Consider the following 15,392-nt stretch of genomic DNA (forward strand, 5'->3'; position numbering starts at 1 on the left):
GGAGTCTGTAAAAAAGCAACATTTATTGAACAAAAACAAATTCTTGGGAATAAGGGAAAAAAGAGCAAAAATGAACATTTTAATAGAAGGGATCGAAGACAAAGTTTAGTAAATCAAGTACAAAGTATGACATATCTGTTCATGAGAGAGAAAATAGGAAAGATGATAAGAAAATTAGAGAATCAACCTGGAGGTCCATCATCCTTTTAATGGAATATTCAGAAAGACAGGAAAAAAATAAAACAGGGAGAAATTATTAAAGAAATAACTTGAAAATGTGTCAGAACTAAAAAAAAAAAAAAAAAAATAGCTTCCAAATGGAAAGACCCACAGAATGCCCAGCACAATACTTGAGCAAAGATCCACATCAGTTCCTACAGTCAGGAAATTTCAGGAGCCGAAGGACAAATAGGAAGTCCTAAAACCTTCCAGGGAGTGAAAAATATACAAAGATTAGGAAGCAAACTCACACTGATTACATCATGTTGTTACAACTACTGCAAAATAACATAAAGTGAAATATCAGAATCTAGAAGATGCTGGAGCAATGCTTTCAAAATCCTGAGGGAAATGCTTTTCATTGTAACAAGATACCAAATGATTGATTAATTATAAAACTGGAATAAAGATGACAAGTTCTCAAAAAATGTATCTCCTATGAACTCTTTCCTAGGAAGCTGCAAGGTGTGCTCCATCAAAACAATGAGGAAAGCAAGAAAGCAGAAGACACAGGATCTAGGAAACAATGGATCCAACATAGGAGAGAGGCAAAGGGAATCCCAAAAATGGTAATGACTGAAAATTCCTTGGCAACATTGGTGTGGCAGGCCTAGAGATCAGCCAGTCCAGACTAGAAGGGGAATAGAGAGATGTCTTTAAAAAAAAAAAAAAAAAAAAATGATGTGATAGTTACCTGTTGTAATTGAATATATTTAAAGAGATTTGTATTTCTGGCACAGTTCAAGAATGAATCAATGATAGTAAACAGTATATAGAACTAAACAAATGAAGAAAAGGAGCTCATACAACTCAATACCAAAAAAACAAACAACCCACTCAAAAAATGGGCACAAGATCTAAACATTTCTCCAAAGAAGACACACAGATGGCCAACACAAAAAGATGCTCAACATTGCTAATTATTAGAGAAATGCAAATCAAAACTACAATGAGGTATCACCTCACACCAGTCAGAATGGCTATCGTCAAAAAGTCTACAAATAGTAAATGCTGGAGAGGATGTGGAGAAAAAGGAACCCTCCTACACTGTTGGTGGGAATGTAAATTCGTGCAGCCACTATGGAGAACAATATGAAGGTTCTTTCAAAAACTAAAAATAGAGTTACCATATGATCCAGCAATTCCACTCCTGGGCATATATCCAGAAAAGACAAAAATTCTAATTTGAAAAGATACATGCACCCCAATGTTCATAGTAGCACTATTTTTAATAATAAAAATCGGAGTGATTACCTCTGAGGACAGAGGTATTGACTGGAAAGGAGCACAAAGAAGCTCTTTGAAATACTGGAAATATTCTGTATCTTGATACGGTTTGTGGATCATGAGTATGTTCACAGATAAAAATTCAACCAACTATATGCCTAAGATTCATGCACTTTAATATATGTATAATACCTATTATATATATATATGTGTGTGTATATATATATGCCATTGTAGCAATATTATTCCTCAACAGAAAAGAAAAGTTGTTTGGAAGAGAACCTCTCCAATCCTCTAAGCTCCTTCTTCTCACTCACTCTGAGCCTCCATATCGCCTCTACCGCTGATTTCCAGCACCCTGCACCCCTCCCCCCCCATCTGCCCTATTTACGCTTGGAGTCCAAGCTGAAAGCTGGTTCCCCACTGTTCAGCCCCATGATTCTTCCAGTGGCAGCACGTTATACATTCTCTTCCCCCAACCACCCAGAAGTTAGAGTTTAACCATCTCAAGTTTAATCATCTCATAAATATAGACTGTTCCAGATATCCTAGGCTTCCATCAGCCCTAAGTAAAATGCCTGCCTGGGGGAATGTGCATAGACTATTTTTACGAGTCTATGCTGTCATCGTATTCCACATTCTAAGCTTGCTGAAGTCTTTCTACCCAGCCCATACCCCAGAAAAGAACAAAGGAAGAAAAGAAGAAAGAAGATTACAAAGAGAAGGCTCTATAAATTTCTAATCTCGTTTTTTTCCCCCTGCTGGCACAAATTTCTTTTTAGCTTATTATAATTCTCATATTTTTTCTGCCTCTTCCTTTCCTTTACACTATTCTTATTCCTTCTTTTCTCTCTACCTATATCTGTTATAGTTTAATAAGACATTTGAAGAATGGAATAGTTCTGGAATTTTTTTTTTTAATTTTTTACTTTCTATTTTTTTTTTAATTTGTTGAACACTAGCATTTATTGAGTGCTGGAAACCAAGCTAAACATTTTCAGTAGAGATCACAAAGTGGTGGTCCATAGACTGTATCCACCTGAAGTTTTGTTTTTAAATATTTGAATTTTTAAAAAAATTTTTTGGCCATGCCACACAGTATGCGGGATCTTAGTTCCCCAACAACTTCCCCTGCAGTGGAAGCACAGAGTCTTAACCACTGGACCACCAGGGAAGTCCTGGAATGATTTTTTTAATTGAATATATTTGGCACATAACACTGTATAAACTTAAGATGTACAACATGTTCTTTGATACACTTTTGTATTGTAATATGATTGCCATTGTAGCACTATTTATCACATCACATAATTATAGTACAATATTATTGTCTAGACCTAGAATGATTTTTTTTAATTAATGTACTTTTTAGAGCAGTCTTAGGTTTATAGAAAAATGGAACAGAAAGTACAGAGAGTTCCCATATACTCTGTTTCCAAGACACCCCATCTTTTGCCCACAGTTTCCCTATTACTAGCATCTTACATTGGTGTGTACAATCGATGGACCAATACTGACACATTATTATTAACTAAAGTCCATAGCTTACATCAGGGTTCATTCTTCGTGTTGTACAGTTCTGTGGTTTTGACAAATGCATAGTCATGTATCCACCATTATAGTATTATACAGAATAGTTCCCTGCCCCAAAAATGCTTTGTGTGCCAATTGTTCAGCTCCCTCCGCCACCCCACCAACCCCACTGAACCCCTGGCAACCTCTGATATTTCTACTCTGTTTAAAGTTGTTTTCCAGAATGTCATATAGTGAGAATCATATAGTATGTAGCCTTTCAGACTGGCTTCTTTCATTTGCCATATGTGCTGTTTCCTCCATGTCTTTTTCACTAGCTCATTTCTTTTTATCACTAAATAATTTTCCATTGTCTGAATGTACCACAATTTGTTTATCCATTCACCTATTGAATTACATCTTGGTTGCTTCCAATTTTGGCAATTTTGAACAAAGCAGCTGTAAAAATGTGTGCACAATGTTTTATGTGGACCTAAGTTTTGGCTCATTTAGGAGCACGATCGCTGGATCATATGGTAAGATTATGTTTAGCTTTGTCACAGAATAATTTTCTAAACATTCTAAAAATAAAGAAATGAGGCATTTCTTCAAAATAGGACATGGGAAATAGCCTTCCTTCCATTGCTACTCCAGTCCTGCTCAATAATAAGTCTCATAATACTTAACATGTTAACCTTTTATCCTCTACATTCCTTCTCTTGAAGAGCCTCTGTACAAGTCAGAATTATATGGACCTGGGTGGTGAGGGAGAGAACCAAAATGCCTTAGACCAAATTTCCTAGGTAAGATCTCTTTTCCTGGGTTAATGAGCTTTGAAAGGAGATAGGGCAACCTTGACTCCAAGATCAGCTCCTCATGGCAGCTACTTAACCTCCCATAGCCTCAGTTTCCCATCTGTAAAACGGTGATTGATAGAAATAAGAGCATAATGAGCCAGGACATGGAAGCAACCTAAGTGTCCATCATCGGATGAATGGATAAAGAAGATGTGGCACATATATACAATGGAATATTACTCAGCCAGAAAAAGAAACGAAATGGAGTTATTTGTAGTGAGGTGGATGGACCTAGAGTCTGTCATACAGAGTGAAGTAAGTCAGAAAGAGAAAAACAAATACAGTACGCTAACACATATATATGGAATCTAAGAAAAAAAAAAAAAAGGTCATGAAGAACCTAGGGGTAAGATGGGAATAAAGACACAGACCTACTAGATAATGGACTTGAGGATATGGGGAGGGGGAAGGGTAAGCTGTGACAAAGTGAGAGAGTGTCATGGACATATATACACTACCAAACGTAAAATAGATAGCTAGTGGAAAGCAGCCGCGTAGCACAGGGAGATCAGCTTGGTGGTTTGTGACCACCTAGAGGGGTGGGATAGGGAGGGTGGGAGGGAGGGATATGCAAGAGTGAAGAGATATGGGGACATATGTAGATGTATAACTGATTCACTTTGTTATAAAGCAGAAACTAACACACCATTGAAAAGCAATTATACTCCAATAAAGATGTTAAAAAAAAAAAAGAGCATAATGACACTGGAGAAAGGATTTGATGAGATGCCATATGCAAAAGCTCATAGGACAGAGCCCGGGAAATGGGAGACACTCACAAGAGTTTATTTCCCCCCTTTGATTAAGACTGCTTGTATACCATACTACATTTTTTCCCCCCATTTCACTGGGGCAATACAAGTGGTTAGCCTGTCTCCACTCAGGAGACCAGGAACTCTCTGATAAGACTTTCAAGTGAATTCTTGAAAAAGTCTTGAACAGCCTTCTAAGAATGAGTGACATTCTGTGGAAGTTATTAGGATGGAAATTGACCTTGGCAGCTCTCTTGATAGTGTTACTCCTTAATGCTCTTTAATGTATTACCCTCCCTAGAACATCTGCATTTTAAGTGAGGATTCCAGAAGATAATACAAAGGAATTAGTGTCCAATTGAATTTTAATCAATCCTGTGGTTCACTCCCTTTAACCTGACCTAGGAAATACCAGTCTTTCTGCAACACAGACCAACACGTCCACAGAATTCAACTCAAGACTCTTCAAACAACCATGGAATGTGGGATCATCCATCCTACAAGGATTACAAGGTTCAAATGAAAGGAACACCATGGTGTTGAGACTGATCGGAGCCTTGTGAAAGTGAGACTGCTGGTTTTTCTTTTTTTATGGATGTGAGTATAAAAATTATTTTTTTGTGGAAATATATCTATCTTTAGGCGTGTTTTAGCCCTAGCTACCACAGAGAGTATCCAGTCAAAGTTAAGTGACTTGAGAGAAAGCAAAAGTGTTGAGATTTGCTGATCACTTCTAGGATGTGTCAGATTTCTTAGAGCTAGCTCAGTGCTTTAGTATCATAATAAATTATATCTCCCTTTTGTCTCTTTGATTACCAGGGGATTAACAGCTGTTTTAAATGCACCTATATTATGAGCATCTGCCAGTCATAGATCCCAATATTCTTTCCCCAAGACAATTTACCCTCCTAATTTTCAGGGTTATATTTGCATCATGGAGCCAGTGTTTTCCCTTCCTCAAAAGAGGGCAGTATCCATGTCTTATTTGCCCCTGTACTTTGTGTACATGGTGCTGAATATCTATTGACAAACACCATGGTCTTATTGTAAATCAAGAAATTAAAGATGCCAATTCTCTCTTTACAATGAGATTACCAATCCGATGGTTAACAATTTCTACTTTACAATTTACAAATTCCCCAAATCACAGATACCATTGTAGCATAGAATTTTTTCTGTAAAGTTCAGTCAATCATCATTAAAAACTTTTAATTGACCCCTTAAGACCTTCATAATTCTATAAATAGAGGAGTAGACTCATTTATAAAGCAAATAGTATGAATTCTGTCTGGAAAATTTATTGAAATAGTTTGTGAATTACTTTTCCTTATTTCCTTATGGGGCACACGGTAAAAGCATTCATATCGTGAATCCAAACCACCGCCAATGTGGCATTCCCACTCCATAATTTATCCCAAACTCCTATTTTGCTGTATAAGCATCATCTATTTCCTAGATTTCTTACCTTTCTCCTCACTTTCATGCCAACACTCTTCACTGGTTGGTTCGAATTGTTTGTTTTTTTCTGTTTGTGCCTTTGTTTAGCAGGGGCATTTTCCATAAAATACAGAGATTTTCTTGCTTCACAAAAGGTGCATGGATGGGACGATGAGCTAAGAACCATAAAGTTGGTCTGAGATGAGGATGCTTGACCTTGGATAGGTTTCACCCCAGGAAAGTGACTCACTACTGCCAATGACCGTCACCTCAGTGTATAGGACTTACATATGTAGTTCAGCAAAATTCAAAAGACTACATTCTGTGGACCACTGGAGTTACTTAGCTGTAGTCAAAACCACACATCTTAATTCTCTGAATGCCAATGGCCTTATAATGATTTTTTTTTTAATTCTAATATAATTTGTGAATAGACACCCTTTTTGAGATGGAGTGGGAGGGAGACTAAATTAGTGAACCCTGTTGTGAGTCAGGAGCTGGGTTGCTTGCTTTATGCTCTACAGACATGACATCATTTAATTCTCTCAGTAACATTATGAAGTAGGTATATTGTTCCTATTTTGAAAGAAATGAAAGTTCTGAGAAGATTTAAACTTCCCCAGTATTATACAACTAATAATTGACTGGGAAATAACTCAAAACTGGGTCTGTCTGACTGGAACCTTGATGTTCAAAATGTCCTCTGACCACAGCATCAGTGTCACTTGGGAGGTGGCTGAAAATGCAAAATCTCTGAGAAACTTAAACCAGTTTATAGATAATTATAGATTGAGGCCTGCAAAATCTCTTAACTGCCTAGGAAAGACTGGAAAACTAAGAAACTGAAGCACAGAAGGATGGAAAAGATTGACAAAGTTGAATTCACTACTTAATTAGGTAATATAACCTTTGAATCTGTTCTTTTCTCTGGGAACTTTGTACCCCATCCTCAGGTTGCTTTAGATTTCTCCTTTCAAACATTCCCCTCTGCTAGTCTTTCAGATCCCAATTAGGGACGTGGCCCCAGTTGCTCAGGCCTATGCTAGGGGTCATCTTTAATTATTCTTTTTTCATTGTCCCGCGTGTAACCCGTCACAACTTCTTTTAAATTCACCTCCAAAATAAATAGCAAAAATCAATCACACTCCACCATCACCACCCTCGTCCAAAACGCCCCATTTCTTTCCTGGGTGACCTTATAACTCACCATTCGTCCCGACTCTCCTTTCAACATCTGCAAGTCATTCACTACACAGAAGTCAAAGTAATATTTTAAATTATTGTTAATAATTCCTTATTGTATTTAGAATAAAGTTCAAACTCCATGATCCAGCAGCTTTTTCTACCGGCCTGTTTTTCATTTATCACACGTAACACTGGCCTTCCTTTTTTTCTGGAACATGTCCAACTCATTCTCCCCTCAGGGTCTTCATACTTTCCTCTGTCTGGGAGGCTACTCCCCCCAGATCTTTCTGTGCCCCTTCTCATCATTCACACATCGGCTCAAATATCAACTTGTTGGAGGAGTCCTACCTGACCATCTTAACTAGAGCAGCCCCTCCTGATATCTGATATTTATTCCATTTCCCTGTTTCATTTTTTTCTTAACACTGCTGCAAGTTAGGTTCCCCAGGAGCCAGAGACTGAGGAGTGGTTTGCATGTAGGAAGTTTATTAGAGGTTCTCTTGATCAACACCCGAGGAAAGAAGGAAAATAAGAGGAGTGGATGAAGATACATCAGAGCCAGAGTCTCTGATGGTGCAGTACGTGAAGATGTTGGGCTACAACTGCAGTCTTAACAAAAACCTCAGCAAACCGCACAGTTGAGTTCTGAAGCTGCAAGATATAGAGATATACCATTTTAGCAAGAGGCAACGAGTTTGACATCCCCAGGTCAACCAGTTCCTGGATGCCAGTGGCTCTCTTCAGTTGAGACAATTCCCAAAGTAAGCTGACAGCAAAAGCTATCTGTCTGCAGCACTCCCAGCAGCTTGGGGAACAGGTATTTTTGGTACTGAATGAGGGTCTAGGTAGCACTTCATGGAGTTCACGAGTCCACCCTTTGAATCCACTGCTCTGTATACATTCTGGAGGCAGCTTTGTTAAGACAGTGGTGTATTCTTCCTCAGGTAAACTTACTGAGGTTTAGTGGCAAGAAACACAGCCCCAGCTGAGCAGCCAGTCTTGGGATCACAAGTGAAACTCATTGTCTCCTCCTCCACCTCCATTCTATATTCTCCTCAACCTCACCTAGCACCTCCACAGGTCTGGGTATCTTACCTGGTGGCATGAACCTGACCAGAGGGGTCTGAGCTCCCAGTCACCACGTCCTTCTCTGACTAAGGTTTCTGAACTGGCCTATTACTGTCAACATTGGGCAAAGTAGTACCAAGAGGCACCTAAAAAAATCACTTGGGTGCCAAATATATTCTTCTCTGCTTCCGCTGTATGACAGACAGTCTCCCAATCTCCTCCTGATGCCACGAGTCACCCCCTTCTTGCCTGTTGGTCCCTTGGCACAAGGAACCCAAAGTGCCGAGCTGTCGATTATAGTTTAATCGGTCTCTGTGTCCTCTGGTGGAAGGACCAGAGGGAACCAGGACAAGAAACCAGGACAGAACCCAGAGAAACAAGGAGAGGAAGAGAAATTCTCCAAGCAGGTAACGGAGTGATGGTAAGCAGGGCCATTGCTGCCCCGACCCCTAACTCCTGGAAGTATGTATTCTACCTACTGAGGATGTCACACCATATAATATTCGTTGATATCAAGTACACAGTGCACCCTAGCTGATGACCCCCACCTCCTTACCCTAATCTCAAAGCTGCTGCCTCAGCTATGCCTTGAATGTACCACTCCAGTGCTCTGCTGAGCCAGAGTCTCTGATGGTGCAGTACGTGATAGGACCAGTGCCTCTCACAGTCACGTACCCACTCCTGCGTTTTGGTGTGTCTATGTGGCATCCACCTGGGGAAGCTAGTTGCTCCCAGCATCCCTGCAGTGAAGCCTAAGAGCACATCCCCTGTATCTGCAGCCATGATAGTTTTAACACCAAGAAGACTCACCTTTGTGACGGTGTCATTGTCAGAACACATTTTGGAGTCAGTTCTTTCCTCAGCCTGGGGCAAAGTTGTAAGAGTGAACTGGCAACCCTTTTAGGGCTACCACAAGCTTCAGAATATGATGAAGAAGCAAAAACAAACAAAAAAAAAAGTCAGGTTTTGATGACTGGAATTTCTGGATCAGTGTAGACCTCAAGGGCTATGGTTCCAGCTACCACAGGCTTATCCTATTAAAGTTTTTGTAAGGTTTTGGGCCTCCATTGATATTTATTCTGTTTTACTCCAATCTCAAATTGCATTTTAAAGAAAACAAAAGGAAAAATTGTATCCTTTAAACTCATTTATTAATTATGTGCATTTGCCAATTGGATGAAAAACTAGGTGCCAACTTCTTGCCAAAAGCCAAGTGGAACTGAGGTTAAGTTTTGTATTTACTTACCTAAAGAAAACCGCATGTAAATATAGTTAATATTTTATGTGTAGAACTATCTATCTGTATATCTGTGTACATTTATATGTATTGACATATAAGGACATAGCAGATGTCAGCTGATTTCCAGATCGTGAGCCTTGCAATATTCCATTACAAATATACTTTTCAAAAGCAGAATTTTTTACTCAATGGCTAGGACCAGTCTATCCAAAATACACTTTTAATAATGATATGAGATATGTGGAAAATATGAGGGAGAAAAATCTATGAAAACCACTAATGCCAAAATCAAACTGAAGATGCAAGGCAGGCCGAGGTCGTGCAGAGGGCGCGCTATGTGTACACGAGCAGCTGCGGTGGTCAGCCAGGCGCCACGAAGCAGCCCTCAGCTCGGTTGCAAGGGCCAGTATAGGACTGCATCATCCACCCTGTTCTTTCCTCTTTGGTTTCTGCATGAACCTAAATAAGTCCATTCTGTATCTGGAGGGGTGTGTCCACCTTCTGGTGTGTGTCTGGTTATTGGCTTCAGAGAGGCACCAGGGTATTGGAATTGGCCCTGGAAATCGTGGTTTACAAAGCCTTTGAGCCACAGTCTTATTTGCACAGGGCTAGGAGCTAGCAACAGGGAGGAGGCAGCTTCTGCTGCTGCTGCTGCTGCTGAATTTCAATAAGCAGAAATCAGTCAACAAAGTCAGGACATGGGAGCCCTGACATGGGAGCCCTGACAGGCTCCGGCCTCCTCTGAGATGAAGCCAGTCTGGGGACTTCAGCCTGACACAGAACTTTTTACATCTAATATTAAAGACACACGAGCAACGGCACGTCCCCAGGAGGCTTCTTCTCTGAAGAGTGAAAGTCATGGCTGTGTGGCCTTCTCTTTCCTGCTCTGTTGTCTGAGGCTACCCAGAAATAAAAGGCATCTTCTTTGGAAGAGAGTTATGGAAAGAATGCATAATAGTTGCTACTTAAACATCTTACCAAGATAATTAGCAAACAAATGCCACAGGTTATATAAATTGAGTGAGTGAATTTAGAATTTCATTTTGTCCTTAGATTTCCCTTCCTTAAACCTTGAGAGCTGGAAAAAATCCACTCCACATTTTGGAGGCTAGACAGGGGAGTCTTGAGTACAGTCACCGGGCGAGCAGGATTCAAGGGTGCCGGGCAGACCCCAGTGCGTTTCTGGTTTTATCCAGTTGTGCTTTGGTGGAAAACATTTAATAGCAGTAACTCCTTCAGTTATTATTCCTCGTAGGGTGTCTCTGATACCTCTCGACTTACTTCACTGACAAAAAGCATGCTTTTAATCTGCTTTGCATCACTGAGCCAACTGAGAAAAGGGGGAACACAAAACGGGTCCTGTTCCTTGTGAATTATTGAAGCACATTGTCAGCAACTATAAACCCTGGAGATGGATGACAGCCTCAGAAGCAGACAGAAGACAGCCCAATCTGTGGAGCCCAGTGGAAAAAAAGAAAGAAAGAAAATCACTCTTGACTGAAAAACTGAAGATACTCCTATTTAGATTTAGAATATGGATTTGAGGGAGCTCTTCACAACCACCCCAAAGCAAAATTAACCAACAAGTCTTCTTGGATAAAGTTTTATACTATTTCTCTTGTACTTGTTCTTTCCTTAACATCTTACTTGGTTGAGATCAGAGTCAACTAAAGTGATTTAAATGATAAGTTTCAGAGGAAAAGCTTGTGGGCACTTAATATAGATATCGCTTGAAAAAATTTAGTATATAAAATAAACCAAGCCTGTTAACCACCAGATGGAACTAAAATGAAGAATACTGAATATTTTCATGGGGTTCATGTGAGTCCTATTCTCCCTGTTGTCAGTTCTAATTCATTATCTATTCATTCAGCAAACATTTGCTGGGGTCTCTCAGTAACTTTCTTTGTTCTTTCTGAAGCAAATACTCTTGGGAAAGTATTTAGAACTTCCTGGCCAGCCAATGGATAACAGAAAATGTCTTTACCATGGTGTTAACCAACATTTTTCTGTTACATTGATTTAGGAGTTTATTTTCATCCATCCTACATTATTAAATGCCAGGGAGAAGCTAAATATTAATCATATATTTTGTTTCAAGAAACACCATGGGGTCCCCAGACTCTGATTCAGAATGGACTTGTGGACCAATGTCAAAGGGAAACAGAGGCCATCGGGTGTCAAGGCCAGTGCTGCCCAGCCTTGGGTAGGGAAGCATCGTTCCCCTCTCTGAGGCTCAGCGACCTGCATTTGTCTGACACTACGAGTGAATGCCTCCTTAAGGTTGGCACCCTAGGCACCTCACTTGCCCACCCTAGTCTAAGCCCTGCCCCTATGATACCACTTTGGTGAACTTTATGACTCCAGAGACATCTTGGGCATAAAGATCTTGTCTCTGTCTCCTCATAGTGGAAGGCTAGTAAAAATTGAAACAGCTCCCCCTGACTCCAAGGTTAATCACTCCTCAAGCCCAGCTGTAGGGGCTGCTTTCCAGAGGGGCTGCCCACACTGGGGATAAGGAAGTGCTACTGCACCAAGGGAGGTCACGAGGGCACTTTCTGAATGCTGACACTGGACATTCTTGCTCAGCGTTGATTGCTTCTTTGGTTCCTGTCTTGTGCTTTGGCTCTGAGCTTTGCTAACTGTGACTTTTGGCTCTGGTTCCTTTTGGGCTTCTGCCCCCTGGCCTCCACGTTGTCTCAGTGGCAGACCTTCCAGCTCTGATCATCAGCTGCGTCCTTGATCTGGCTTGTTGCATTCATTCTCTTTAGGTCTCCTGCTCTCTTTTCTCCACAGTCCTGGGCTGAGGTCCTAAGGCCATTTCAAAATCCCAGGTCTGGTCATTGACAGCGCGTCCTGGAAAGGCGAGTGGAGACCAGAAACATTTGTCTTCTATTATTCTTTCCCTTCATGAAAAACAGACTAAAACAATATATTCTGCCTTTCTGGACTGCATAGGTGTGTTGTAAAGATTAACGTCCATGAAGCCTGTGTGGATTAATGTAAAAAGCAGCCATGTAGAAGATTGCCAAGGTATTGCCTTGGCAACATTTCTACTTTAGGAAGAAATCTATAACACAAGCTGTCATTATAAAGTAAGGAGGCTGTTTTACTTTTACCAAATGCACCAAACTCTGTACTTCTAGGTACCTCTTGTCCCCTTCAAATTAGCCACTGTGGGAAACTGTCAACTTATTTCACTTATTTCAGCAGTTAATGCCCATTCAAAAAATTGTTAGGAATGAACTTTCGCTATTTCCTTTAGGGACAGAGGCATATTTTTCTCAAATCTCCTTAGTGGTAAAAAGTGTTTATTCTATCAGGGTTGTCCTGAATTTAAAACCACCAAATCTGGAGGGAAAGTCCCCCACAAGTCTGGGAAATATTGAAGAAAGAGAGAAAGAGACAGAGACACACAGAGAAATTGATTGACTGATTGATTCCACCTGAAACTATAAAAGAAAAAAAGAGCTTACTCTAAAGTAGCAACTGGATGTGTGTGTCTCATGCATGTGTGTGGGGCGGTGTAGTGATTGTATGTAGGAAAGTCAGAGAGAGAGAATATCCTCGGTGTTTCAATTTGTTGGTAAAGTAGTGACTTCATGTCCCACTGAACAAAGAATGCAAATCTAATGGGCCATGCATGCTACGACTTCCACCCCTGTCAGGAAAATTTCTCAGCTTCAGTCTTAATTAGAAGCATAATTTTTTTTTTTTTTTTTTTGGAACAGATGATGCTGTCAGCGGGAAGGCAGTAGGTCCCACAGGGCACATCACAGGAACGTCTCTCCACACAGGATTCACATAGCTCTGGCATCATATCTGAACTCTGCTGCCGCAGATGACCAGCCAACAAGGCTGGATGTGCAGACTTGTGAATGCTTTCAATTGAATTTTTGAGGAAAAGTTTACTTTGCAAACTGGTCAGCTCCCTTTTCCCCAATGCCACTAGTCTCTATGTCCAGTATTCCTTCCCTCAGGCCTCTCTCTGCCTTTATAAAGATCAGCAATTATTTTCAGCTTCAAGCAGGATGCTGTCCCACAGGGGCCCTCCAGAGGCAATAAGTCTGGGAAAAGGTGGATGATTTACATATCAACAGCTACCTGGCAGATACTGTGGGATACTTTGCTGTCAACACCAAAGGATTGACAAGCATAGTTTTGCCAGCCATAGAAAAATCTGTAAGAAAAAAAAAGAGGAATTAAAACCTCTCCTCCTCCTCTTGAAAAATCTGGTTGTTTCTTTCTTTCTCTTTGGTAGCTAATTCCATTTTTAGATGCGTATGAAAAAGACAGAAACATTCTTGCTTTGTGAATTCTGGTATTTCCTAACTCATACTGTCTGTGATCTGGCCAACATTAACAATGGACTGAATTCCCTGTGTTTGCAGTATTTCCTGGATCCCCAGGAGGGTCCACCTGTTAGATTCTACTGAGGACCACTTGGGGCTAAGTCAGGACATAGGTGCTCAGTCCGTGTCACTCCTCTTGACTCTCAGCTGTACTGTTCACCTCCTCACCCTGTAATTGGCATACCTCTCTTCCCAACTTGCCAGTACTACCAAATTGCCACATTTCAGAAACTGAAATGCCAGAGTATCCTGAGGTCCCATGTTCATGGTTTGTTTTTTTTTCCCCCCCTATTTTTATCCCTCTGGTAGATTACTACAATGTTTTAGAATGGATTAGCTGAATCTGTTTCATCCTGTAGCCTAAATTCAATTCAGCTTAACAATCATTTGTGGAATTCTCTCTAAGGACAGATATAAAAGCTACAGAGGGTACGTAAAAAGTTAAGACATCGTTCACAATCTAATTGGGTAGATATTCAAGCACAAAAAGGAATGTAACACAAGATAGGTATCTTAGGATACATAAAACATTGTTCCTTGATCATTGTACTGTTAGATGTTGGCCATCAGGAATGGGATACTGATGAGGAAAAGGGTGAACGACAGAAATCAGGAAGCCACACTATCAAACACCTTTGCAATAAATAAGTTCAAACCTGAATTCTGAGAGGGGCCTGTGCTCCTTTGGCTTCACTGTAACCTTCTAAGTAGTACCATGTAGGTCAATCTGTTTTCAAGGTTTAAGTGTGAAGAAGCTGTATTTAGTGTTTTGGTTTTTTTTTTTTAATTTATTTATTTATTTATTTATTTATTTATTTATTTATTTATGGCTGTGTTGGGTCTTCGTTTCTGTGCGAGGGCTTTCTCTAGTTGCGGCGAGCGGGGCCACTCTTCATCGCGGTGCGTGGGCCTCTCACTGTCGCGGCCTCTCTTGTTGCGGAGCACAGGCTCCAGACGCGCAGGCTCAGTAATTGTGGCTCACGGGCCCAGTTGGCTCGTGGCATGTGGGATCTTCCCAGACCAGGACTCGAACCCGTGTCCCCTGCATTGGCAGGCGGATTGTCAACCACTGCACCACCAGGGAAGCCCTATTTAGTTTTTTAAAGACTTTATCTTTTAGAGCAGCTTTAGGTTTACAACAGAATTGAAAGGAAGGTACAGAGATTTCCCCTATGTTCCCTGCCCCAACACATGCACAGCCTCTCTCAATATCAACATCACTCACCAGAATGGTACTTTTTTTTTTACCAAGGATGAACCTACATTGACACATCATAATCACCCACAGTCCATAGTTTACCTTAGGTTTCACTCTTGGTGTTATACCTTCTATGGATTTGGACAAATGTATAAGGACATATATCCATCACTATAATATTACACAGAGTACTTTCACTACCTTAAAAACAAACAAACTATGCTCTGCCTATTCATTCCTCCCAACCACTTTTCATTTTATGGTCTACATAGTTTTACCTTTTCCAGAATGTCATTAGGTTGGAATCATACAGTATGTCACCTTTTCATATTGGCTTCTTTCACT

This window comes from Balaenoptera borealis (genome assembly GCF_965194805.1).
Source record: "Balaenoptera borealis genome assembly, chromosome: 18".
Classification (NCBI taxonomy): domain Eukaryota; kingdom Metazoa; phylum Chordata; class Mammalia; order Artiodactyla; family Balaenopteridae; genus Balaenoptera; species Balaenoptera borealis.